We start from the raw sequence: 25,695 nt of genomic DNA, 5'->3' as shown, positions 1-25,695 counted from the left end.
TCAATAAGTAGGATCTTTTTGCTATTTGTGTGAAACCATTTTGACATTACTAGCTCCTTGGAAACCTGCTATCTAGCTCCTTTGAAACCAGATCCATGGTAGGGCGAGATTAAGGACTTTCAGTCAAACATGTAAAAGTCATCATTGCAATTGATACTAACTCCTTAACAATGGGATTCGAAGGATGAGGGAGACGTTTGTCTAACAATGGCATAATATCAGGTGTAGAGCTAATGGTGCTCCATAAAGATATAACATCTCCGGGATGTTTTCCAAAAAGTGTTTCCAATGCTAATACCCCGAAACTATACACATCACATTTCTCATTGACTTTTGTTGTGTACTCAAGTTCTGTCCAGAAACAAAAGTAGGAATAGTGTAAATAACTAATAGCAAAAAGGAACAAGAAATATAGATAATATTGAAATAGTTTTGGAAGAAATTTTTTAGCAAGGACAAACTAACTATAAAATTATTTGTCTTAATGAGATTAAAGAAAAGGAACTGACCTGGAGCAGCATAGCCAAATGTGCATGCAAATGAGGTTGAGCTAGTTAAATTAAAATCAAGAAGTTTAGCTGTTCCAAAGTACGAGCACGAGCCACATATTCTAAATCCAGAAGAATATTCTTTCTTGATATATCTCTGTGAACATTTGGAGGTGAGCAATCATGGTGCATATAACATAAAGCATTGGCTACATCTTTAAGGACATCCACCCTCTTGTTCCAATCAAATGCAATTGCTTCTTCATCATCCTTCAAAATCTTTTCCAAACTACCTTTCTCTACGAACTCATAAACCAAAAATGACAACTGAGAATGTGAGCAAAATCGATACAACTTCACAATATTACGATGTCGAATTTCGGTTAGAGCTTGTATCCCATTAGTGAAAGATTTTAGATTGGGATTTTCGCCATTTGCCACTGAATGAAGCTTTTTCACATCAACTACTTGGCCTGTGTGCAACTTTGCTTTGTAGACACTTCCATGCCCTCCAACTCCAATTAGATGTTTCTCATCAAAATCTTCTGTGGCTACCACAATATTTTCAAACACAATTTTTCCATCAAAGTTCCATATTGTAAATACATTTTGTGGTACAATGATGTTCTCTCCAGCCTGGTTTTCATTGGTGGTTGATGTTTGGTAGAGATTATATGAGTATTTGAAGCAAAATAATACTAACGTTAGAGTTGCAACAGCTATAAGGGGTAAAACAATCAATAAGACTTTGTTAATATGATGATGATGAGACTCAATGCTTCATGCTATGCAGAGCTCTAAGCCAGAGACATTACCACACAAGCCTTTATTATTTCTCAACACTTCAATTGTAGCGTTTCTGAAAGCCTTTATCAACAGACGTCAAGCTAAGCATTTGATCAAAGCTAGAGGGAATAAAACCAGAAAGATTATTATGTGAGATATTCAATGTTTCCAAGTATTTCAACTGCATTGATGGTATTGTGTAGGAACAAAATGTGTTTAATAATGAACCTTTAGAGTTTTGATGATAACAAGGTATTAAAAATTGACAATTGGAATTGCTAATGTTTGTTCAAGTGTACAGGACCATAGTCAAAAATTTATATCATTTAAAGGTTCTGATTGAGCAAATAAAGAGCAAAGGAATCAATGGAATTGAAGCTTAGAAGCTCCTGAAGGAAAAGCGCTCCTGAAGACTAGAGAGCTCCTAAAGACTAGTGCTCCTGAAGACTAGAGGTCCTGAAGTGCAACATCATCAGAAGTTGCCTCGTCAGAAGCCGCCTCATCAGAAGCTGTTTTCACCAGAAGCTGAAGATCAACTGAATTTGCAAAATTCAAGGATTAAAGAGTTGTTTCATGGATCGAAATTCATCTAAAGATAGTAGAAGACTAGTGGAACTTTGCAACGGTCATTTCAAAAGTGTTTGAAGGCATTTTCTTGCAAAAGGAACAAAAGCGTTGACATTGTAATTTGTACGAACTGTACAACCACCTTCTCCACTACTCTGTTTTGTGTCTCTGTTACAAGACAAAATAACAGCTCTGAATGTACAACCAAGCCTGCAGAATTGTTCCCTCTCAACTGGAATGGATTTGAAATTTGTTCTTCATAGGACAACATCCAAATTAGGCAAAAGATCATCGGTGAAAGATCAAGCTTCAACAACGACTCTTTTGATGTGCTGGCAATTTAACAACGTCTCTTTCACACCTCTATATAAAGGAGTGAAGTCTTAGAGATTTGGTAATGCTGAACGAAAGACTCTCAATATTTTTACAAGTGTCAAACCTCTGCTGAAATTGTTCTGCATTCACATAGAATTTCTGTTTCTCAAAGCATATCTTAGAAATTCTTAAGTCTTAGAGTCTTATCTGATTTGTATTGTGAGCACCTCTGATTGTATATCAAGTGTTCAAACTCAAACATTTTTCTTTGTAATCTTGTTTGTTTAGAAGTCTCTTGCAGTTGTGCTTGAGCATAGAAGTCTCTTAATTGTGTTCTTGAGCATAGGAAGACTCTTGTAAAGTGTGCTTGAGCAAAGGAAGTCTCTTGCTGTGTGCTTGAGCAACTGTAATCAGATATTACTTTTTAGTGAACTCTCCTTGGAAGTGCAAGGGGGACAGGACTACTTCCGGTTTGTGGAAAGAACCTGTATAATTGCTTTGTGTCTTTCTTCTTCCCTCTCTCTCTCTCTCTGTTTTTATCTGCTGCGTTCAGATTCTGATTATCACTTCAGAAGCTGTCTCACTTAGCTTCTGACCAGTGTGTTCAGTTTAGGAGAAACGAAGAATTTTTCAAAACACAATTCAACCCCTCTTCTTGTGTTTTTCTCACCTTCAATTGGTATTTAGAGTCTTGGTCTGTTATCTCAACACTTAACAGTGTAACATAAAATGATCTGAGAAAAACATGTCTAGTGGTACTTCTACTTCTGGATCTGGACCTGATCATACTACTGTTGCATATGATTATGGTGACAACAAGAAATCTAGCGTAGGAAAGATTCCCAAGTTTAATGGAGACCCTGAAGAATTTTCTTGGTGGAAAACAAACTTCTACAACTATGTAATGAGTCTGGATGAAGAACTATGGGACATACTGGAAGAAGGTGTTGGTGATGATTTGGTTCTTGATGAAGAAGGAGCTGCTGTGGATAGAAAGAAACATACTCCTGCTCAGAAGAAGATTTACAAGAAACATCATATCATCAGAGGAGCACTTGTCACTGCTATCCCTAAAGCAGAGTACATGAAGATGAGTGACAAGTCAACTGCTAAAGCAATGTTTGCTTCTCTTTGTGCTAACTATGAAGGCAGCAAGAAAGTTAGAGAAGCAAAGGCTCTTTTGCTGGTTCATCAGTATGAAGGATGATGAAACTATTAAGGAGATGTACTCAAGGTTTCAAACTTTAGTCTCTGGACTACAAATACTAAAGAAGAGTTATGTTGCTTCTGATCATGTGAGCAAGATACTCAGAAGTTTGTCTGCTAGATGGAGACCAAAAGTGATTGACATTGAGGAAGCTAAAGATTTAAACACTTTAAGTGTTGAAGATCTTGTTAGTTCTCTCAAAGTTCATGAGTTAAGTCTTAATGAACATGAGTCTACTAAGAAGAGTAAATCAATAGCTCTTCCATCCAAAGGCAAGTCATCAAAAGCTCTCAAAGTGGCTGAATCTGAAGAAGAAGAAGAACCATCTGGTTCAGATTCTGAAGAAGATGCTGCTGAGATGGCTATGCTCTCGAAGAGACTGCAGTATCTGGCCAAGAAGAATAGAAAGTTTCTGACCAGAAGGAGTAACATCAGAAGCTCAAAGAGAGAAGATCAGAAGGGTTGCTTCAACTGTAAGAAGCCTGGACATTTCATTGCTGATTGCCCTGATCTTTAGAAGGAAAAGTCAAAGGACAAGTCAAAGAAGTCATCTTTCAAACCAAACAAATTCAAGAAGCAGATTAAGCAGAGTTTAATTTCAACCTGGGATGATTTGGAAAGTGAATCTGGATCTGATAAAGAGGAAGCTGTTGAAGGTGCAAAGATAGTTGTTGGGTTAGTAGCTACAACAACTTTAGAAGCTGGATCAGAATCAGACTCTGAAGATGAAAATGAGGTATATTCTAAGATTCCCAGAGATGAACTTGTTGAGTCAGTTAAAGAACTTCTTACACATTTTGAAGTAAGAACCAATGAGTTGAAGGATTTAAAAGAAAAATATGTTGATTGAATGAAACAACAAGAATCAACTTTGACATCATTTGTAAAACCTATGAAGACAAGCTCTGGTTCTTATGTCAGAAGCTACAAGAAAATTGTAATGAAAAACCTTTAAGCAACCATGAAATTGCTCTTGAAGATTTTATCATGTCTGGTATTGACAGAAGCAGAGTTGCTTCAATGATTTACAGCATTTACAGAAACAATGGAAAAGGGATTGGATTTTCAGGAGGGAAATCTAGTGAAATCAGTCTCAAAGCATGTTGTGAATGCATCAAGGAAGGATTGAAAACCTTCTTTGTACCTGAAGGTGCTAATTTGGAAACTATCGTTCAATCAGAACCTGAAGCTTCTAGCTCTAAGGCTAAGATTACTTCAAAGCCAAAGAACTCTAAGCCAAAGACTATAATCAAATCTGATTCCAAGACTTCAAAGATCAGGATCCTAAAAAGATCAGAACTTGTTCCTCAGAGTCCGGTGAAACCAAAATCTGAGGTTCTGAAGTCTAAGTTTCAAAAGAAAACAGTTACTGCTCCTGAAGTATCAAAACCAAAGGTTGTTAAACCTAAGGTGATGGTTAATCAGAAGCAATCAAACTCACAGCACAAGGTACAAGAAGTGAAGAGTAAAACTTCTAGTACTAACCTTAGAGCACCCATAAGACAATAGGTACCTAAATCTGAAAATATCAATATTGCAGGTATGTCTAAGAGCAAAGGAGAAACAAAAATCATGGTACCTAGAAGGTAATCTTCCTTCTATCAGTGAATGATAAGAAATAGATGTGGCATAGAAGGTTGGGACATGCTAACTGGAGATTAATCTCTAAGCTTAGTAAGTTACAACTTGTCAAAGGCCTTTCAGACATTGACTATCATTCAGATGCACTTTGTGGTGCATGCCAGAAAGGGAAGATTGTGAAATCATCTTTTTAAACAAAAGACATTGTTTCAACCTCCAGACCCTTAGAACTACTTCATATTGATTTATTTGGACCAGTTAGCACTGCATCCTTATATGGAAGTAAATATGGATTGGTTATTGTTGATGATTACAGTAGATGGACCTGGGTAAAATTTCTAAAGAGTAAAGATGTTGCTTGTGATGTATTCAGTAGCTTCTGCACTCAAATTCAATCTGAAAAACAAAACAAAGATTTTGAAGATCAGAAGTGATCATGGTGGAGAGTTTGAAAATGAGCGATTTGAAGCTTTTTGTGAAAAACATGGAATTGTCCATGAATTCTCTTCTCCTAGAACTCCACAACAAAATAGGGTTGTAGAGAGAAAGAATAGAACTTTACAAGAAATGGCCAGAACCATGATTCATGAAAACAATTTAGCAAAGCATTTTTGGGCAGAAGCAGTGAATACAACATGTTATGTCCAGAATAGGATCTATATCAGACCTATTTTGGAGAAAACAGCATATGAACTCTTTAAAGGAAGAAAACCCAATATCTCTTATTTTCATCAATTTGGATGTACATGTTACATTCTAAATAACAAGTTCTACCTAAAGAAATTTGATGCCAAGGCCCAAAGAGGAATCTTATAAGGTTACTCTGAAAGGTCAAAGGCATACAGAGTGTATAATTCAGAGACACTCTGTGTTGAAGAATCTATGCACGCTAAATTTGATGACAAAGAGCTTGGAGATAAAACTCCAAAGCAAGGTGAAAGTTTTGCAGAGATACAGGTTCCTGAAGATACTCCAGAACCTGATCAGATAGCTGAATCTGAAGATAGTCCAGAAGCTGAACCCACATCAGAAGCTCAAGATGAAGCTGCTTCTAATGAAGCAAAAGATGGCTCACATCAAGCAGATCCTCCCAGAAACACATTCAAGCACAAGTCTTCACATCCTGAGGAGCTAATCATTGGAAACAAAGTTAGTCCAAGAAGAACAAGATCATATTTCAGACAAGAAGAGTCTATGATTGGACTGATATCAATGATTGAACCTACAACAGTTGATGAAGCACTTTCAGATGATGGATGGATTTTAGCTATGCAAGAAGTGTTAAATCAATTTCAAAGAAATGATGTGTAGGATCTAGTACCCAAACCTCAACACAAGAACATTATTGGAACAAAATGGGTATTCAGAAACAAGTTGAATGAGCAAGGAGAAGTAAGAAGAAACAAAGCAAGACTTGTTGCACAAGGTTATAGTCAACAAGAAGGCATTGATTATACTGAAACATTTGCTCCAATTGCAAGATTGGAAGCAATCAGGTTACTTCTTTCCTATGCAGTTAATCATGGCATAATATTATATCAAATGGATGTCAAGAGTGCATTTCTTAATGGTGTAATTGAAGAAGAAGTGTATGTCAAACAACATCCTGGTTTTGAGGATCTTAAGTATCCTGATCATGTTTTTAAACTGAAGAAATCACTATATGGCTTGAAACAAGCTCCTAGAGCTTGGTATGATAGACTAAGTAATTTCTTAATCAAAAATGATTTTAAAAGAGGACAGGTTGACACAACACTTTTCAGAAGGACCCTTGGGAAAGATATTCTTGTTGTGCAAATATATGTTGATGATATAATATTTGGTTCTACTAATGCATCTCTTTGCAAGGAATTTTCTAAGTTAATGCAGGATGAATTTGAAATGAGCATGATGGGAGAGCTGAAGTTCTTTCTGGGCATTCAAATCAATCAATGCAAAGATGGAGTTTATGTTCATCAATCAAAGTATACAAAGGAGCTTCTGAAGAAGTTCAAGCTTGAAGACTGTAAAGTAATGAGCACTCCAATGCCTCTTACATGCACCTTAAGCAAAGAAGATGAAGGAGCAAAAGTAGATCAGAAGTTGTACAAAGGTATGATTGGTTCTTTGTTATACCTCACTGCAACTAGGCCAGATATTTTATTCAGTGTATGCTTGTGTGCAAGATTCCAATCAAATCCTAGAGAATCTCATTTGACTGCTGTCAAGAGAATCTTTAGGTATTTGAAAGGAACAACTAATCTTGGACTCCTTTATAGGAAATCCTTAGATTATAAGCTAATTGGATTCTGTGATGCTGACTATGCTAGTGATAGGATTGAAAGAAAGTCAACCAGTGGCAGTTGTCAATTTTTGGGTTATAATCTTATATCCTGGGCTAGCAAAAGACAAACAACTATTGCTATGTCTACAGCAGAAGTAGAATACATTTCAGCTGCAAGTTGTTGTACATAACTACTTTGGATGAAACATCAGTTGGAAGACTATCAGATTATTGCTAACAGTATTCCCATTTATTGTGATAATACTGCTGCTATTTGTTTGTCTAAAAATCCAATTTTGCATTCAAGAGCTAAGCATATGAGGACCTGGACACAGATGTGGTCCTGAAAAAGAAAACTAGAAGTGGAAAAGCTATTGCTTCGTCAATTGCTCCTGATCAACCTACTATACCAAAGAAGAAGAAGAAACCAGCAATAAGGAAGATCAAGGAATCTCCTTATGTTATTAAGGAAGTAGAGGATGTTGAAGCTACTAAAATATTGGTCTCAAAGGAATTAGAGAGGAAGAAAGCAGAAGAAGCTGCTGCTGCATCTGGAGTTGTTGAAGTAGCTGAAAAATCCTTGAAGATCACTACTGAACTACAAGAGATTGTAACTTCAGAAGCTTCACAATTACTGATGGCTCCTGATGGTCAGAAAAAAACAGCAGATTGTTCAGAATCTTCTATGACAGGTAATGTCGCTACTCACACAGAACCTGTAATACATGAGATATATGATTCCTCTTCATCAACCTCATCATCATCCTCTGATTCTGATGATGATAAACCTTTAGGTCAACGCTACCCAAAACTATCAAAAAGCCATCCAACCTCAACCTCAGCACCCTTTGAACCAGTATTTCCAACAATTAATAGGAAGATAGGTGAGTTACTTGAACTCAAAAGCAGTAGACTCCCACCTAATCATCCTGATCTGGAGTTGTTGAAGTAGCTGAAAAATCCTTGAAGATCACTACTGAACTACAAGAGATTGTAACTTCAGAAGCTTCACAATTACTGATGGCTCCTGATGGTCAGAAAAAAACAGCCTGACAATGTTGTTGTTGAGTCCGACCTACAAAAAGCCTAAAAAGTGGCTTCTAAGGAAATCACTTCAGAAAGCCCCCAACACCAAGCACCTGAACCACAAAAGACTTCATCACCACAACAACAACCACCCAACACACAAACTGAACCACAAATAGTCCCCTCAACTAGCTCAAATCAAACCTTACAAACTGTTCCTGAACAAACAGTTCCTGAACATACTGTTCTTGAACATATTTCACCTAAACCTGAACCAGATGCTCCTGAACAACCTGTTCCTGAGCCAACCCAACCATCTACCATTTCTTTACCTGATCAAGATGATCAAGCCTCTGACATGGTTATAGACACTGTTTCTAACCAACCTTCAACCAACAATTCTGAAACCACAAATGGCCAACCATTATCCAATCTAGCCATTGTACCCACAGCTTCACCAAAACCCTCTAAACAATCTTCACCACCCACCATATTCCTAGATCCTCATGTATTACAAGATGTGTGTGAAGACATTGCTTCTGAGTTAATCAAGCTGATGGAAGGGAGAAATGACTTGAGTCATACAGTCAGTTATCAGAAGCAGTGGAGGAGATTGAAGGAAAGAGTTGTTAATGTTATTTCAGCACTGCATGATTCCTGTATAGAAGCTCAAGAGCAAGCTAAGCAAAAGCTGGAAGACTGGCTGAATGGTGTTGCAAAAAATCTTGATGATATACAGGTCCTTGGAACCTGGGTGAAGAATCCACTGAGCATAAGAGGAAGAGATCCTACAGATTTTCTCCCTACATTTATGTTGGAACAAAATGTGTTTAACAATGAACCTTAAAGGGTTTTGATGATAACAAGGTATTAAAAATTGTAAATTGGACTAGCTAATATTTGTTCAAGTGTACAGGACCATAATTATAAAGTTACATCATCATTGGTTCTGAATGAGCAAATAAAGAGCTATGGAAACAACAAAAATTTGAAGCTTGGACGCTCCTGAAGGCATCTTGCTACTGAAGAGAAAAAGCGCTCCTGAAGAAATAGCGCTCCTGAAGTAAGCTGCTCCTGAAGAATAGTGCTTCTGAAGACAAGAGGTCCAGAAGCCACATCATCAGAAGCTGCCTCATCAGAAGCCATTTCACCAGAACCTGAATATCAACTGGATTTGCAAAGAATCAAGAATTGAAGAATCATCAATGCAAAAGCTGTCTATTGGATTCGAAAACACAAACAAAGGATTAGTGGAGTTTGCAACGGTCATTTCAAAGGTGTTTGAAGGCGTGTGTTTGCAATTTGGACGAAAGCGTTGACATTGTACTTTGTACGAATTGTACAACCACGTTCTCCACTACTCTGTTTTGTGTCCGCACTACAGGACAAGAAAACAGCTCCAGAATACAGCTTCGCCTGCATAGATGTTCCTTTGGATAAGGAATGGATTTCAAATTTGTTCTTCATAGGACAACAGCCAAATCAGGCAAAAGATTATTGGTGAAAGATCAAGCTTCAACAATGACTCTTTGGTGTGCTGGCAATTTCACAACGTCTCTCTCACACCTCTATATAAAGGAGTGAAGACCTAGAGAATTGGTAATGCAAGAACGCTGAACGAAAGACTCACAAGATTTTCGCAAGTACCAAACCTCTGCTGAAATTGTTCTGCATTCACTTAGAATTTCTGTGTCTCAAAGTCATATCTTAGAAATTCTTAAGTCCATTGAGTCTGTATCTGATTTGTATTGTGAGCACCTCTGATTGTATATCAAGTGTTCAACCTTAAACAATTTTCTGTGTAATTTTGTTTAGTTAGGAAGTCTCTTGCAGTTGTGCTTGAGCAGGAAGTCTCTTGATTGTGTTCTTGAGCAAAGGAAGTCTCTTGCTTGTGTGCTTGAGCATTGGAAGTCTCTTGCTTGTGTGCTTGAGCATTTGTAATCAGATATTACTCATAGTGAAATCTCCTTGGAAGTGCAAGGGGGACTGGACTACTTCCGGATTGTGGAAGGAACCAGTATAATTGCTATGTGTCGTTCTTCTTCTCTCTCTCTCTGTTTTATTCCGCTGCATTTAGATTCTGATTATCACTTCAGAAGCTGTCTCACTTAGCTTCTGATCAGTGTGTTCAGTTTTTTGGAGAAACGAAGAATTTTTCAAAAACACAATTCAACCCCCCTTCTTGTGTTTTTCTCACCTTCAATTGGTATCTAGAGCCTTGGTCTGTTGTGTATCACTTAACCGTGCAACAGTCAAAGATCTGAGAAAAACATGACTACTCCTCCTCCTGATGGTGATACTAGCTATAAAAATGTCTCACATGATTATAGTGATAGTAAGAAAACCAGTGTTGGAAAAGTTCCAAAGTTCAATGGAGATGCTGAAGAGTTCTCTTGGTGGAAGACCAATTTTTACAGTTACATCATGAGCCTAGATGAAGAATTGTGGGATATTCTGGAAGACGGCGTTGGTGGTTTAGTCCTTGATGAAGAAGGAGCTGCTGTGGATAGAAAGAAACATACTCCAGAACTGAGGAAACTCTACAAGAAGCATCATATTATCAGAGGAGCTCTTGTCACGGCCATACCCAAAGCAGAATACATGAAGATGAGTGACAAATCCACTGCTAAAGCTATGTTTGCTTCTCTCTGTTCAAATTATGAAGGGAGCAAGAAGGTCAAAGAAGCAAAGGCTCTCCTGCTTGTACATCAGTATGAGTTATTCAAAATGAAGGATGATGAAACTATTGAGGAGATGTACTCAAGGTTTCAAACCTTAGTTTCTGGTCTACAGATTCTAAAGAAGAGCTATGTTGCTTCTGATCATGTAAGCAAGATTCTCAGAAGCTTACCTGCCAGATGGAGACCGAAGGTGACTGCCATTGAGGAAGCTAAAGATTTAAACACTTTAAGTGTCGAAGATCTTGTTAGTTCTCTCAAAGTTCATGAGTTAAGTCTTAATGAACATGAGTCTACTAAGAAGAGTAAATCAATAGCTCTTCCATCCAAAGGCAAGTCATCAAAAGCTCTCAAAGTGGTTGAATCTGAAGAGGAAGAACAGTCAAGTTCAGATTCTGAACCAGATGCTGCAGAAATGGCCATGCTCTCAAACAGACTTCAATATCTGGCCAAGAAGAACAGAAAGTTTCTCTCCAGAAGGGGTAACTCCAGAAGCTCAAGGAAAGAAGATCAGAAGGGATGCTTCAACTGTAAGAAGCCTGGACATTTCATTGCTGAATGCCCTGATCTTCAAAGAGAAAAGTCAAAGGATAAGTCAAAGAGGTCTACATTCAAACCAAGCAAACTCAAGAAGCAGATTAAGCAGAGTTTAATGGCAACCTGGGATGATTTGGGTAGTGAATCTGGATCTGATAAAGAGGAAGCTGATGAAGATGCAAAGGTAGCTGTTGGGTTGGTAGCAACAGCAACTTCAGAAGCTGGATCAGATTCAGACTCAGAAGATGAAAACGAGGTATATTCCAAAATTCCCAGAGATGAACTTGTTGAGTCACTTAAAGAACTTCTTACACATTTTGAAGTAAGAACCAATGAGTTGAAGGATTTAAAAGAAAAATATGCTGATTTGGTACAACAGCAAAAATCAACTCTATTGGATCTGAAAGCTTCTGAACAAGGACTTAGGGGCTTTGACTTCATGTGTAAAACATATGAAGATCAGCTCAGGTTCTTATGTCAGAAGCTACAAGAAAAGTGTAATGAAAAACCTTTAAGTAACCATGAAATTGCTCTTGAAGATTTTATTATATCTGGCATTGACAGAAGCAGAGTAGCTTCTATGATTTATAGCATTTACAAGAACAATGGCAGAGGAATTGGTTTTCCAGAAGTGAAACTTGATAAAACCAATCTAAAGTCTTGTTGTGAATGCATCAAGGAAGGTCTGAAAACATTCTTTGTACCAGAAGGGGCTGAGTTGGAAACTGTTGTTCAATCAGAACCTGAAGCTTCTAGTTCTAAGGCTAAGATTACTTCAAAGCCAAAGAACTCTAAGTCAAAGGCTATGATCAAATCTGATTCCAAAACTTCAAAGGTTAGGATCCTGAAAAGATCAGAACCTATTCCTCAGAGTCTGGTGAAACCAAAATCTGGGGTTCTGAAGTCTAAGTTTCAGAAGAAGACAGTTACTGCTTCTGAAGTACCAAAACCTAAGGTGATGGTTAATCAGAAGCAACCCAACTCACAGCACAAGGTACAAGAAGTGAAGAGTAAAGCCTTAAGTACTAACCTTCCAAGACCCATAGAACAATGGGTACCTAAATCTAAAAATGTCAATGATGCAGGTATGTCTAAGAGCAGTGCCAAAGCAAAGATCATGGTACCTAGACAGTGGTTGCTCAAGACACATGACAGGAGACAAGTCCATGTTCCTCAGCCTAACAATGAAAGAGGGAGGAAATGTGAAATTTGGAGGCAACCAGTCAGGCAAGATCATAGGTACAGGAACTATTGGTAACTCCTCTACCTCAATTAATAATGTATGGTTGGTAGATGGTCTTGAACATAACCTTTTGAGCATTAGTCAATTTTGTGATAATGGTTATGATGTGCTTTTTGAAAAACCCAACTGTACAGTAATCAACAAGGAAGACAAATCCATTGTGTTTAAGGGAAAGAGAGTTGACAATGTCTATAAAATCAATTTTTCTGAACTGGCTGATCAGAAGGTGGTTTGCCTACTATCAGTGAATGATAAGAAATGGATGTGGCACAGAAGGTTGGGACATGCTAACTGGAGGTTAATCTCTAAGCTTAGTAAGTTACAACTTGTGAAAGGGCTACCAGACATTGACTATCATTCAGATGCACTCTGTGGTGCATGTCAGAGAGGGAAAATTGTGAAATCATCTTTTAAAACAAAAGATATTGTTTCAACCTCAAGACCTTTAGAATTACTCCATATTGATTTATTTGGACCAGTAAGTACTGCATCCTTATATGGAAGTAGATATGGATTAGTCATTGTTGATGATTACAGCAGATGGACTTGGGTGAAATTCATAAAGAGTAAAGATGTTGCGTGTGATGTATTCAGTAGCTTCTGCACTCAAATTCAATCTGAAAAAGAATCAAAAATTTTGAAAGTCAGAAGTGATCATGGTGGAGAATTTGAAAATGAGCCATTTGAAGCTTTTTGTGAAAAACATGGAATTTTCCATGAATTCTCTTCTCCTAGAACACCACAACAAAATGGGGTTGTAGAGAGAAAGAATAGAACTTTACAAGAAATGGCCAGAACCATGATTCATGAAAACAATTTACCAAAACATTTTTGGGCAGAAGCAGTGAATACTGCATGCTATGTTCAAAACAGGATCTATATTAGACCTATTTTGGAGAAAACAGCATATGAACTCTTTAAAGGAAGAAAACCCAATATCTCTTACTTTCATCAATTTGGATGTACATGTTACATTCTGAACAACAAGCTCTACCTAAAGAAATTTGATGCCAAGGCCCAAAGAGGAATCTTTTTAGGTTACTCTGAAAGGTCAAAGGCATACAGAGTGTATAATTCAGAAACACTTTGTGTTGAAGAATCTATGCACGTTAAATTTGATGACAAGGAGCTTGAAGATAAAACTTCAAAGCAAGGTGAAAGTTCTGCAGAGATACAGGTTCCTGAAGCTACTCCAGAACCTGATCAGATAGCTGAATCTGAAGATAGTTCAGAAGCTGAACCCACATCAGAAGCACAAGATGAAGCTGCTTCTGATGAAGCACAAGATGGCTCACATCAAGCAGATCCTCCCAGAAACACATTCAAACACAAGTCTTCACATCCTGAAGAGCTAATCATTGGAAACAAAGATAGTCCAAGAAGAACAAGATCACATTTTAGACAAGAAGAGTCAATGATTGGACTAATCTCAATGATTGAACCTACAACAGTTGATGAAGCACTTTCAGATGATGGATGGATCCTAGCTATGCAAGAAGAGTTGAATCAATTTCAAAGAAATGATGTGTGGGATCTGGTACCCAAACCTCAGCACAAGAACATTATTGGAACAAAATGGGTATTCAGAAACAAGCTGAACGAGCAAGGTGAAGTAACAAGAAACAAAGCCAGGCTTGTTGCACAAGGGTATAGTCAACAAGAAGGCATTGATTACACTGAAACGTTTGCTCCAGTTGCAAGATTGGAAGCAATCAGGTTACTTCTTTCCTATGCAGTTAATCATGGCATAATATTATATCAGATGGATGTCAAGAGTGCATTTCTCAATGGTGTCATAGAAGAAGAAGTGTATGTTAAGCAACCTCCTGGATTTGAGGATATTAAATATCCTGACCATGTTTTTAAATTGAAGAAATCACTATATGGCTTGAAACAAGCTCCCAGAGCTTGGTATGATAGACTAAGTAATTTCTTAATCAAAAATGATTTTAAGAGAGGACAGGTTGACACTACACTCTTCAGAAGGACCCTTGGGAAAGATATTCTTGTTGTGCAAATATATGTTGATGATATAATATTTGGTTCTACTAATGCATCTCTTTGCAAGGAATTTTCTGAGTTAATGCAGGATGAATTTGAAATGAGCATGATGGGAGAGCTGAAGTTCTTCCTTGGCATTCAAATCAATCAATGCAAAGATGGAGTCTATGTTCATCAATCAAAGTACACAAAGGAGCTTCTGAAGAAGTTCAAACTTGAAGATTGTAAAGTGATGAACACTCCAATGCATCCTACGTGCAACCTGAGCAAAGAAGATGAAGGAACTAAAGTAGATCAGAAGCTGTATAGAGGTATGATTGGTTCTTTGTTATACCTCACTGCATCTAGGCCAGATATTTTATTCAGTGTATGCTTGTGTGCAAGATTCCAATCAGATCCTAGAGAATCTCATATGACTGCTGTCAAGAGAATCTTCAGGTATTTGAAAGGAACGACCAATCTTGGACTCCTTTATAGGAAATCCTTAGATTATAAGCTAATTGGATTCTGTGATGCTGATTATGCTGGTGATAGGATTGAAAGAAAGTCAACCAGTGGCAATTGTCAATTTCTAGGTGATAATCTTATATCCTGGGCTAGCAAAAGACAAACAACTATTGCTATGTCTACAGCAGAAGCAGAATACATTTCAGCTGCAAGTTGTTGTACACAACTACTTTGGATGAAACATCAGTTGGAAGATTATCAGATAACTGCTAACAGTATTCCCATTTATTGTGATAATACTGCTGCTATTTGTTTGTCTAAAAATCCAATTTTGCATTCAAGAGCGAAGCACATTGAAATCAAACACCATTTTATCAGAGATTATGTTCAAAAAGGAATTTTAGATATACAATTCATTGATACTGAAAATCAATGGGCTGATATATTTACTAAGCCTTTAACTGTTGAAAGATTTGATTTTATAAAGAAAAATTTGAACATGCACTTTGTATCTGATTAAATGCTTGCTTGCTCCTGAATAGGATTTTAGGTTCTGAAGTTAGTTCAGAAGCGGTAGTCCATCAGAAGCTCTTTATTGAGGTTCTGAGGAAAACTCGCTTCTGATGATGACGTCAGCATCTGAAGTCCAGAAGCTGGATTTGTTGCTTCTGAATAGTTGAATTAGTGGAAACGTTGGAAGTTACCTTTTAAAAAGTAACTTCTGGCCCACTAACTTGGTAGTTACTCTGTGAACTTCTTACGTGGCCTATATGTGTTGGTGTATAACTAAAAGGGCAATGATGATTTAAAAGCTTTGAAAGTACTTTTCACGCGCCCCCAATTTTGTCATTAATGTTATGTTTGTTTGTCTCTTTTAAATTGCAATCGTTTTACTTTTAACACTTTGACAATTCACACACTACTCACTCACAACAAACACATTTGCTCTCAAACCTCTTGCGAAGTAAGCGCATTCTCTCAACCTTAGAACCCTAAAATCTTCATCTTCTTCAAATCTTCGTAAATCATCAAATGGCATCATCAAGCTCGCAACGAGAAGATTCAGTGTCTACTTCACGAATGGTCCCTGAATATGACTACAGAGGAAGAAGCATGAAATTGGAAGAATGGGATTTGCAGGTTCAGATAGAGAATCCAGTGGACTTTGATTCTCTGAATTTTCATAGGTGTTCAATCAGAAGCTACTATGAAGAGCAAGGACTCATGGATTATTTCAAAATGTTGAATGGACCAACATATGAAGCTCTGGTTAGACACTTCTGGGTAAGAGCAAAATTCTACAACAAAGCGGCATCCTTAGCTGAGGAAAGTCAGATGGTGCTAATGTATCCTGAATTAGAAGGGAAAACAAGAGAAGAAATGGGTCTTGCGCCATTTGTGGAAGATGAAATCAGGTCCAGCATCTGTGGTATTCCAATAAGACTTGCACAATGGCACATAGAGTATGTTCTCAAGGCTGCAGCCTCTGGATACTACTCTGGAATTGATCTTTCAGATGCTGCTGAAAAACGCATTTGGAAAAAGCAAGCCAACTTGGTGATATACAATTCTGAGAAGGAAAAGAAATATGCTGAATTGAGCATGGAAACTAAGATGCTTCTGAAGATTCAGAATGAGAACCTGTTTCCAAGTGGTGACTGTGTGAAACCAAATCTAGCTCAGAAGGTCCTTCTCCAGCACTTCATCAAGAAGGAAAAGGTGAATGTGCCCAAATACATGTTCAAGTACTTGGTAGAGTGTTTGAAACAGAGTCAGCTACTGGATAAACCCTTGGTTCCTTATGGAAGACTCCTCTCAGAGATATTCTATCAAGGAGGTATCTTGGACAGTCTCAGTCAATCTCAAGGCTTCACAGATCAGCTACTTGACACAAAAACTGGAAAATTCATTAATGCTCATACTCTCTTGAATATGAAGCTAATCAGTGAAGTCACCAAACTTCAAACTGATTTAAGTGAATCATTTGTTAAGTCTGATCTTATGAAGGACTTTCCACCCATCTGCAAGAAGGATCCCATTGAAGTGCAGATGTACTATATCAAGGAACATTTTGAGGCAACCAATGAGAGAATCAGATTGGAAGATATTCCAGAGGAAATGTATGGTGGTGCTCTGCCACGAGCCAGAGGCAGAAAGTCAAAAAGGAAGATAACTGCAGAGCAATATCTAGAGGTTGAACAACCTGCTAAAAAGGCAAAAGTTGCTACTGACAAGCTCAAAATTGGTAGTTCATCAGTACCTTCTATTGAAGAAGCCATTGAAGACATGGATTCCAGGTTGATCATGGGTGTTGGCATTTCTCTTGATCAACCTGCTATACCAAAGAGGAAGAGGAAGCCAGCCTTGAGGAGGACCAAGGATTTTCCTCATATCACCTCTACAGCTCAAGATGCTTCTGATTTGGAGTTAAAGGAGTTACAAGAGAAGAAGGCAGCAGCTGAAAAAGTCTTGGAAATTGCTGCTGAGCTACAAGAGTCTGTAGTCTCAGAAGCCAAGAAAATGTTGCAGATGACCAGTGAGTTTGCTCAAGAGGATTCTGATCCTGAACCAGAGAAGGTAATTAATATATCATCAGATTCCGCATCCAAATCATTATCAGACTCTGATGATTCTGATGATGATATACCCTTAGCTCAACTGTTTCGAAAACCAGTAAAAAGCCAATCAACATCATCCAAAACCAACGATAAGCCCTCTCAGTCAACTACTTATGAACCAGTTGGTCACATAATTATTGAGAAGTTGGCTGAACTGGCTGAGCAGAGAGAAAGAGTCATTGATACTATTTTTCGCCTTCACCCTCAACCTCTTAACATTCAACCTCTCAACATGATTCCTCCAGAAAATGTTGAGTCTACAACAGAAAAGGCCTCTGAAACAACTCCAGAAGCAGCTGCTTCTGAAAATGTTGTTTCAGAAAACCCCCATCAACAAACACCTGAACCACAAAAACCCACAACACCCCCACAATCACCAATAGCCATCATTGACCCCCAACTCAACAATCAAACAACAACTTCACCACAACAACCACCAACTGAAACTGAATTTCAACCTTTACCTGAACACTCTCCAGAACCAACTCCCATGGATGTTGACATCTCTCTAGTCAATGTTCAAGACTCAACCTCCACCACACACATTGATTCTGACCAGCCTTCATCTTCAAACACACAAACACACTTTACCATTCCAGTTCCTAACCCTGTTCAAGATTTGGAAATCAGTGATTCTGATCTTGAAATCCTTGAACAACCACCCTCAAACATCCTGGAATCTGGATATATTAATTCTGAGCTTCTCTCAATCTTGAGTCAGTTGCATAATCTTGTGGATCAACGAAGGACAATTGATCTCACAAGTGCATATGATGACTCCTGGGCATCTCTTCAGAACCGGGCAACTGAGCTAATTGAAAGCATAAGGGCTAAATGCATCAGAGTCAAGCAAGCTTCAGTCAGAAGGCTAATGGAAAATCTGAATCAGAGTCTTAGAGTAAGAAGTTCTACACTGCTCCTGGCAAACCAGCCTTTCTTCTTTGAAACGGATTACTTGACCAGAGAAGCCAGGTTGTGTAAGCTTCTGAAGAAACAGATGGCACAGCAGCAGCAAGAAGCTAGAGAAAGGGAACAAGCTCTTCTCCAGAGGCAACAACAGCTTGAAGAACTGTTGCAGAAGAAAATTGAAGAAATGGAGGAGATGAAGAAACAACAACAAACCAACCCTTAGTTGCACACCCTTGTGTTTTTCTTTTTGTTTGTTGTTTGTTTTAAATTCCTAGTCCTTGCTTCTGAAACCATCGTGTTTTATTTCTCTATGCTTCTGAATGCTTACTGATTCTGACTGTTTAGCTGCTTCTGATATTTTAGATATTCATGTTCATTTATTTTTGATCTGATTAATTTCTTGTATACTCTCTTTTGTTTGAGTTTTTTTTTTTTTCTCATATCTTTTTGTCTTTTATGCTTAAATTTATTTTAATTTTTTTTTGATAATGACAAAAGGGGGAGTATATGTGACAAGTATTTAAAGGCTCTGAGCCCCATTAATGGCATTTGAAATTTTTGAAAACCTTCTATCATTTTTTTACCTTATTGGTATAAGCTATGAACGAACGAAGGAGTATCAAAATTCAAGTAAAATTAATTGAACCATTCTTCTTATCTATAAATTAATTCTTTCAATGATTCAATTTTGTTTTTAAGCTCTGATAATATTATTGTGCGAAAAATGAATTTAATTAACCTGGATAGAACTTAGGGGGAGCTTACAAACCTCACCTTAAAGACTATCAGACTCAGGGGGAGTTTGAGCTTACAAACCTCAGATTCTGAGCTTACAAACCTCAGAACCCCAAAGTCAACTTGTTAATTAGATTAACAACAATTGATCAATTTTAAATACTTTTGTTTGTCATCATCAAAAAGGGGGAGATTGTTGGAACAAAATGTGTTTAACAATGAACCTTAAAGGGTTTTGATGATAACAAGGTATTAAAAATTGTAAATTGGACTAGCTAATATTTGTTCAAGTGTACAGGACCATAATTATAAAGTTACATCATCATTGGTTCTGAATGAGCAAATAAAGAGCTATGGAAACAACAAAAATTTGAAGCTTGGACGCTCCTGAAGGCATCTTGCTACTGAAGAGAAAAAGCGCTCCTGAAGAAATAGCGCTCCTGAAGTAAGCTGCTCCTGAAGAATAGTGCTTCTGAAGACAAGAGGTCCAGAAGCCACATCATCAGAAGCTGCCTCATCAGAAGCCATTTCACCAGAAGCTGAATATCAACTGGATTTGCAAAGAATCAAGAATTGAAGAATCATCAATGCAAAAGCTGTCTATTGGATTCGAAAACACAAACAAAGGATTAGTGGAGTTTGCAACGGTCATTTCAAAGGTGTTTGAAGGCGTGTGTTTGCAATTTGGACGAAAGCGTTGACATTGTACTTTGTACGAATTGTACAACCACGTTCTCCACTACTCTGTTTTGTGTCCGCACTACAGGACAAGAAAACAGCTCCAGAATACAGCTTCGCCTGCATAGATGTTCCTTTGGATAAGGAATGGATTTCAAATTTGTTCTTCATAGGACAACAGCCAAATCAGGCAAAAGATTATTGGTGAAAGATCAAGCTTCAACAACGACTCTTTGGTGTGCTGGCAATTTCACAACGTCTCTCTCACACCTCTATATAAAGGAGTGAAGACCTAGAGAATTGGTAATGCAAGAACGCTGAACGAAAGACTCACAAGATTTTCGCAAGTACCAAACCTCTGCTGAAATTGTTCTGCATTCACTTAGAATTTCTGTGTCTCAAAGTCATATCTTAGAAATTCTTAAGTCCATTGAGTCTGTATCTGATTTGTATTGTGAGCACCTCTGATTGTATATCAAGTGTTCAACCTTAAACAATTTTCTGTGTAATTTTGTTTAGTTAGGAAGTCTCTTGCAGTTGTGCTTGAGCAGGAAGTCTCTTGATTGTGTTCTTGAGCAAAGGAAGTCTCTTGCTTGTGTGCTTGAGCATTGGAAGTCTCTTGCTTGTGTGCTTGAGCATTTGTAATCAGATATTACTCATAGTGAAATCTCCTTGGAAGTGCAAGGGGGACTGGACTACTTCTGGATTGTGGAAGGAACCAGTATAATTGCTTTGTGTCGTTCTTCTTCTCTCTCTCTCTGTTTTATTCCGCTGCATTTAGATTCTGATTATCACTTCAGAAGCTGTCTCACTTAGCTTCTGATCAGTGTGTTCAGTTTTTAGGAGAAACGAAGAATTTTTCAAAAACACAATTCAACCCCCCTTCTTGTGTTTTTCTCACCTTCAATTTATTCACCCCAAGGATCTGGATTTGTCAATTCTTTCTAAGGTCAACTTGAGTAAAGCTGCACCTGATCTGGCTCTAGTTCAGAAGAATAAGGTGTTAGAAGAAAGGAATAATGAGCTGGAAAGAGAGCTGTCTGAACATAAGGTACTGCAGTTAGAGTACAAAGCTGAAACAGACGCTAAGCTGGAAGAAGCTAAACTCAGAGAAGAACAACTCAGGGCAGAGATGGACAAGAGACTTGCAGAGACAAATGAGCTTCTGAAGAAATTTTTAGAAAAACAAAGCAAGCCAAACCCTTAGTTGCACACCTTTAGCTTGTCTATTTTTCTTTATGCTTCTGATATGTCTTGTTCTATCACTTGTTTCTGGAATAGTTTTTTGGTTCTGATTATCATTTGCTCCTGAACTGTTTATTTTTCTTATCTATTGTTGCTTTGATAATCATTTTGATTGATATGCTCTATTTAGTTTATTTTACTTTGAGAAGATGGTTTATATGCTTTAATTATGTGCTTATATATTGCTCTGAACCTTTTATTCTATGTTTTTCTCATCTCTTTTTTTTGTTTTTTCTTTTTGTTAATGACAAAAGGGGGAGTATATGTGATAGTATTTAAAGGCTTTGAGCCCCATTAATGATATTTGTAAAATTATTTTGAAAAACTTCTATCATTTTTTACCTCAAAGGTATAAGCTTTGAACAAAAGAAGGAGTATCAAATTTCAAATAAAATTAATTGAACCATTCTTCTTATCTATAATCTACTTCTCAATTATTTGATTTTAAAGCTCTGATATTATTGCGCGCTCAATGAATTTAATTAACCAGGATAGAACTTAGGGGGAGCTTACAAACCTCACCTTAAACACTATCAGACTCAGGGGGAGTTAGAGCTTACAAACCTCAGACTCTGAGCTTACAAACCTCAGAACCCAAAAGTCAACTTGTTAATTAGATTAACAACAATTGATCAAGTTTTAAATACTATTGTTTGCCATCATCAAAAAGGGGGAGATTGTTGGAACAAAATGTGTTTAACAATGAACCTTTAGAGTTTTCATGATAACAAGGTATTAAAAATTGACAATTGGAATTGCTAATATTTGTTCAAGTGTACAGGACCATAGTCAAAAATTTATATCATACAAAGGTTCTGATTAAGCAAATAAAGAGCAAAGGAATCAACGGAATTGAAGCTTAGAAGCTCCTGAAGGCAAAGCGCTCCTGAAGACTAGAGAGCTCCTGAGGACTTGAAGCTCCTGAAGACTAGTGCTTCTGAAGACTAGAGGTCCTGAAGTGCAATGTCATCAGAAGCTGCCTCGTCAGAAGCCGCCTCATCAGAAGCTGTTTTCACCAGAAGCTGAAGATCAACTGAATTTGCAAAATTCAAGGATTCAAGAGTTGTTTCATGGATCGAAATTCATCTAAAGATAGCAGAAGACTAGTGGAACTTTGCAACGGTCATTTCAAAAGTGTTTGAAGGCATTTGCTTGCAAAAGGAACAAAAGCGTTGACATTGTACTTTGTACGAACTGTACAACCACATTTCCCACTACTCTGTTTTGTGTCTCTGCTACAAGACAAAATAACAGCTCTGAATGTACAAACAAGCCTGCAGAATTGTTCCCTCTCAACTGGAATGGATTTGAAATTTGTTCTTCATAGGACAACAACCAAATCAGGCAAAAGATCATCGGTGAAAGATCAAGCTTCAACAATGACTCTTTTGATGTGCTGGCAATTTCACAACGTCTCTTTCACACCTCTATATAAAGGAGTGAAGTCTTAGAGATTTTGTAATGCTGAAAGAAAGACTCTCAATATTTTTACAAGTGTCAAACCTCTACTGAAATTGTTCTGCATTCACTTAGAATTTCTGTTTCTCAAAGTCATATCTTAGAAATTCTTAAGTCTTAGAGTCTTATCTGATTTGTATTGTGAGCACCTCTGATTGTATATCAAGTGTTCAACCTCAAACATTTTTCTTTGTAATCTTGTTTGTTTAGAAGTCTCTTGCAGTTGTGCTTGAGCATAGAAGTCTCTTGATTGTGTTCTTGAGCATAGGAAGACTCTTGCAAAGTGTGCTTGAGCAAAGGAAGTCTCTTGCTGTGTGCTTAAGCAATTGTAATCAGATATTACTTTTTAGTGAACTCTCCTTGGAAGTGCAAGGGAGACAGGACTACTTCTGGTTTGTGGAAGGAACCTGTATAATTGTTTTGTGTCTTTCTTCTCTCTCTCTCTCTCTCTCTCTCTCTCTCTCTGTTTTTATCTTTTGCGTTCAGATTCTGATTATTACTTCAGAAGCTGTCTCACTTAGCTTCTGACCAGTGTGTTTAGTTTAGGAGAAACAAAGAATTTTTCAAAACACAATTCAACCCCCCTTCTTGTGTTTTTCTCACCTTCAAATTGTTCCATCCAAAAAAATTCCACCGAGATCAAGGCTTTGAAGACCAAATTTAAGAGGAATATTTCCTGTGAATTTGTTATATATGGCTCAAATTTAAGTTCCATATCTTAGGCAAATTTGCAAGTTGTTTTGTGATGAAGCCACTTAGATTATTTTCTGCAAGGTGTAAGATCTCAAGTTCATCTAAGGATGATATTTCTACAGGAATGTTTCCAGAGAGATTGTTGTTGCTTATCAAAAGATTGAATAAAGACAAGTTGCTTAACTCCTTTGGAATTTTCCTCGTGAAATGGTTTGAGGATAAGTCAAGTGAACCCAAGATGGGTGCCTTTCCTATTTCTGGTGGTATATGGCCTGATATATTATTTTTAGAAATATTGAAGGTTGTCAGGTTATGGAACTTCCCCCAATTGGATGAAAGGTGTCCATAAAAATTGTTTTGACTTAATTGCATGTAAACCAAATTTGGATATACTCCAAAATCTATAATCTCTGTTATATTTCCAGTAAGTTGGTTTTGTTCAAGTCGAAGTCTTACAATGCTAGAGCAATTCTCCAAACTCTTTGGAAATGGGCCTGCGAATAGTTATTTATAACTGCCAAAAATTACAAATTCCCACCAATGCAAATGTTGTGAGGTAGCTGACCAAAGAAGTCATTATCATACAATTGCATCTTCCCATTGCAAGTTCCAAACTGCCAAGCATATTCATTCCCATTGGTAATTTCCCATTGAGATAGTTTTGAGCAAGCGTAAGAGACTGTATCTCACTCAAGTTTCCAATTGTCGATGGGATTTCACCTGAGAGAGATTTATTGTTCAAATCAATTTGAACAACATCTCTCATCATTCCAATTTCACGGGGAATCGAACCAGAAAGATTATTGTTATTAAACATCAACACTTTCATGTTCACCAATCCCCCAATTTCCACAGGAATATTACCAGATAAGTGATTGTCAAAAAGATATAGATACTCTAGCTTCCTTAACTTCCCAATACCTATAGGGATGTGACCAGAAATTTGGTTTTTTACTAAATTTAAATATGACAAGTTGGTTAACTTTCCTATAGAAATTAAAATGGATTTGACCCTGTGACATTGCATTGAGAAAGAGAAAGATATGTCAAATTCCACAACTTCCAATTTTCTTGGAGGACGGGACCATTAATCGAAAGACCACTATCACCAAGATCGAGAGTCTCGAGCTTATGCAAGTTCAAAATTTCTTGAACAAATACAAAACCATTAAATTTATATACTGTAAGTGCTAAATAGTTTAAGTTGTTCAAATTCCAAAGTTCTTTTGGAATGTTTCCTTAGAGGTTGTTGCCTCCTACTTGCAAATATGACAAGAAGGTCAGATTTCTAATAGAGGTTGGAATTGTCCCTGTGAGATTTGCATGAAAAATACTAAGTTCTCTCAGATTCCTCAATGCACCTATTTCTTTAGGAATGGAACCATTGAAAACATTAGTATCCAAATATAAAGTTTGAAGACTAATCAACTGTGTTATTTCATATGGAATTGTTCCTGAGAGAAGATTGTCACTAAGATCAAGATGAGTAAGTTTGGACAACATTCCAATGTGGTGAGGAATACTTCCATCTAAGAAATTGTTGCTTATGTTTAGCGTTTAGATATTTGGAAGTGATGTGAAGTTAAGATTTTCAAGCGTACCTTTCAATCCCATATTTGTGAGGTTTATCTTAGAGACAGATAAGGAATCTTCATTACAAGAAATTCCAAGCCAGTTGCATGAATTATTGCCACTCCATGATGATAACAAAGCTTGGCTTTGATTATCAAGGCTTGCTTACCACATCAACAAAGCACTTGCTTCACTACTTTGTATAGTTCTTGATGAAGTAGTTGAAGTAGTTGTTGTGGATGCACAAAAATAAGTCAAAAGAAAAAGCGAAAAGGGTAACAACTTCATGAACTGAAGGTTTGAAAATAGGAATAACATGGTGGGATATGTTTATAGGGTGAATACTGCAAAACACTTATGTTTTTAATGTTGTTTGTTTCATGTAGTGTTTCATGTATTTATAGGGAGAAGTTATAAAACAAGGGTGTTTCATATATTTAAGAAGTAACATAATAAAGTGGTGTCCCCAAGATGTAATAGTTGAGACATTTAAACTCAAGTACCCTTAGATGAGATGGCGTGAGTCTCTTCTAGTTTAACCAAGATCTTGGAATCGAATCCAGCTTTAAGCATACAACAACATTAAAACTCTTGAGAGAAAATTGACCACACATTTGGGTTCCAGAAGGCTCAAGAGATTAATCTCAA

At 37.3% G+C, this 25,695-nt stretch overlaps 1 pseudogene; it reads right to left on the bottom strand.

Moving 5' to 3' along the window:
* On the bottom strand, positions 1 to 25,365 carry LOC146906377 (uncharacterized; annotated as a pseudogene).
* Positions 25,366 to 25,695: the final 330 nt, after the last annotated feature.

Source organism: Medicago sativa, chromosome 7 (genome assembly GCF_051527215.1).
Source record: "Medicago sativa cultivar Bolivia chromosome 7, Bolivia_mono, whole genome shotgun sequence".
Taxonomy (NCBI): Eukaryota; Viridiplantae; Streptophyta; class Magnoliopsida; order Fabales; family Fabaceae; genus Medicago; species Medicago sativa.
This window is presented reverse-complemented; position numbering and strand designations above follow the sequence as displayed.